The following is a 3,594-nucleotide window of genomic DNA, read 5'->3' as shown; positions in this document are numbered from 1 at the left end:
CACCTCTCACCATACACAAAAATGAACTCAAGGTGGATCAAAGACCTAGAGGTAAAGCTCAAAACCATAAAGATTGAGGGACCAAACAGGACAGAAGACTTTAGGATACAGAGCTCTAAGCAGATGGAGAATAAAAACAAACCCATAAATATCTATCACAAGAGACAAAATGGGATCAAATTTAGATGGCCTAGCCTATGGCATATATAGGTTGGCAAATACAGCCAGAAATACACAACCAGTAAAGGACAGCAATGATGAGTGGGACCTTCTAAAGATTAACCCCCTATGTGCATCAAAAACATTCTCCAGAAGGGTGACAAGAAAATCTACTGACTGGGAAAAAAACATCTGGCAATGAGATCTCAGAGAAAGGTCTCATAACAAAAGTTTACAAAATACTTCAGGGATTCCACAAGAAAAGACTGAATTACAAAATGGGGGAAAGACATGGAAAGATTTTTCACAGAGGAAGATATTCAGATGGCAGACATATAAAGATATGTTCAAAATCACTAGCAATTAGAGAGATGCAAATTAAAACCACAATGAGATACCATCTTATGCCAATAGAAGTGGCAAAGTTTAATAGGACAGCAAGCAATAAATGTTGGAGAGGATGTGGAGGGACTGAAACTTTCATACACTGTTGGTGTTATTCTAAAATGGTACAACCACTCTGGAAAGCAGTTTGGCATTTCCTAAAAAAGCTAAACATAGAAATGTCATATGACCTGGCTATTCCACTGCTAGGAAAATACCCCAAGGAAAATAGAAATGAGACGCAAAATGGAAACTTGTACACCGATGTTCATAGCAGCATTATTCAAAATAACAAAAAAAAAATGGAAAATTGAAACAGCCCAAATGTCCATAAAAAAAATTATTAACAATCACACAATGGAATACTATGTAGCATTCAGAAGCAATGACTTTGAAAAATATAATACAGGACAGCCTAGAGAGCATTAGTTGAGTGAAATAATTCAGTCTTGTAAGGACAAATTGTCCATCCTGGCAAATTGCGTCTTCCGGTGCCCCTATGTACAATAGAGCACACCTAGATTATCATTTGGACTAACAGACATGGCAATTGAAACTGAGATCTTAAAAATAGAAACACGGAGAAAGAGAAACAGCTGTAAGGAGACACTAGTGATTGGAACGTGTAATGTGAGAAGCATGAATGTAGGAAAACTGGACATTGTTAAGAAATGGAACGCATAAATATTGACATACTAGGAATTGGTGAAATGAGATGGCTTGGTATGGGACATTTTGAATCAGATGATTATATGAATTGCTATGCTGGGGATGAAAAATTGAGAAAAAATGGTGTTGGTTTCATAACTAAAAAAACCACTTCTAGATCCTGAAATACAATGTGGTGAGTGACAGGATAATATCCATACGCATACAAGGAAGTCCAGTGAATACCACTATCATATATCAATATCATATATTTATATGCACCAACAACTAGAGCCAAAAAAGAGGAAATAGAAGATTTTTACCAACTTTTGCAGTCAGAAATTGATCAAACATGCAATCAAGATGCATTAAAAATAATGGGCGACTGGAAAACAACAGTTAGGAACAGGGAAGAAGGATCAGTAGCTGAAAAACATGGGCTCGGTGAGAGAAATGAGGCTGGAGATAGAATGATAGAGTTCTGCACATTCAATGATTTATTCACTGCAAAAATCTTTTATAAGAAACATAAATGCAGGCTATACACATGGATCTCACCTGATGGTATGCATAGGAATCAAATCAATTACATCTGTGGAAAGACTCGCTGGAGAAGCTCAATATCAGCAGTGAAAACCAGGCTGGGTGCTGATTGTGGGACAGAATACCAACTACTCATATGCCAGTTCAAGCTGAAGTTGAAGAAAATTAAATCAAGTCCACGGGAACCAAGATTTGACCATAAGTCTGTCCCATTCGAATTTCAAAACCATCTCAGCAACAGGTTTGAGACCTTCAGCACCAATGAGTGTAGACCAAATGGGTTCTGGGAGGATATCAAGAAAACCGTCTGTGAAGAATGCAAAAAATCATTACAAAAGCTGAAAAAGAAAAGACCAAGATGAATGTCAGCTGAGACTCTGAGATGTGCATTAGAGCACCGAGAAGCCAAAGCTAAAGGAAGAAATTAAGAAATTAAAGAGCTGAATAGAAAATTTCAAAAGGCAGCTCGGGACAACAAAGCAAGATACTATAATGAAATGTGCAGAGAGCTGGAGTCAGAAAATCAAAAGGCCCGAACTCTCTCAGCGTTTCTTAAGCTGAAGGGGTTGAAAAACGAATTCAAGCCACGGGTGGCAATACTTAAAGATAGTTTGGGTAGAATGTTAAATGATCCAGAAATTATCAAAAGGAGATGGAAGGAGTACACAGAGTCACTGTATCAGAAGGAATTGGCTGACACAGAAGAATTTCATGAAATAACATATAAGCAAGAGCCTATGGTGATGAAGGAGGAAGTTCAAGTTGCTCTGAAGGAATTGGCAAAAAACAAGTCTCCAGGAGTTGACAGCAAACCAATTGACTTATTTCAACAATTAGATGCTGCCCTGGATGTGCTCACTAAGTTGTGCCAGGAAATCTGGGGATAGCCAGCTGGCCAACTGACTGGAAGAGATCTATATTTGTTCCCATTCCAAAGAAAGGTGACCTAACAGAGTGTGGAAATTATTGAACAATATCATTGATATCACATGCAAGCAAGATTATGCTAAAAATTATCCAAAAACATTTGGAACAATATGTCAACAGAGAACTGCCAGATGTGCAGGCTGGATTTAGAAGAGGTCGTCATACTAGGGGTATTACAGCTAATGTTAGATGGATCTTGGCAGAAAGCAGAGAATACCAGAAGAATGTGTATCTGTGCATCACTAACTATGCAAAGGCTTTTGACTGTGTGCATCAAAACAAGCTATGGCTGACTCTGAGAAGAATGGGAATCCCAGAACATTTCATTGTGCTAATGAGAAACCTATACTTGGACCAAGAGGCAGTCGTCAGAACAGAGCAGGGAGACACTGGATGGTTCAAAATCAAGAAAGGAGTCTGTCAGGGATGTATTTTGTCTCCATACCTTTTCAATCCGTATGCAGAACAGATTATCCAAGACGCTGGGCAAGACGCGAGGAGGAATGTGGCATCAGGATTGGTGGAAGAATCATCAACAACCTGTGTTATGCAGATGCCACAACCCTGCTTGCTGAAACTGAGGAGGACCTGAAGTGCTTGCTGCAGAAGGTCAAGGACTGCAGTCTTCAATGTGGATTGAAGCTCAACATCAAGAAAACAAAGATTCTCACCACTGGACCAATTGGAAGCCCAGTATCAGTATGGATGGTGAAGAGATTGAGATAGTTAACACTTTTAGTTTACTTGGCTCCACAGTCAACACTCTTGGTAACAGCAGCCAGAAAATCAGGGGACAAGCTGCATTGGGAAAGTCAGCTGTGAGGGACCTCTCAAGTGTACTGAAGTGCAACGACGTCAGGCTGGAGACTAAGTTGCGCCTGATCCAGACTATAGTCTTTGCAATTACGTGCTATGCATCAGAGAGTTGGACAG

The sequence above is a fragment of the Elephantulus edwardii genome, unplaced genomic scaffold (assembly GCF_000299155.1).
Source record: "Elephantulus edwardii isolate Elephantulus edwardi_28Jun2011 unplaced genomic scaffold, EleEdw1.0 scaffold00073, whole genome shotgun sequence".
In the NCBI taxonomy this organism is placed as follows: Eukaryota; Metazoa; Chordata; class Mammalia; order Macroscelidea; family Macroscelididae; genus Elephantulus; species Elephantulus edwardii.
Note: the sequence above shows the minus strand (reverse complement) of the source record.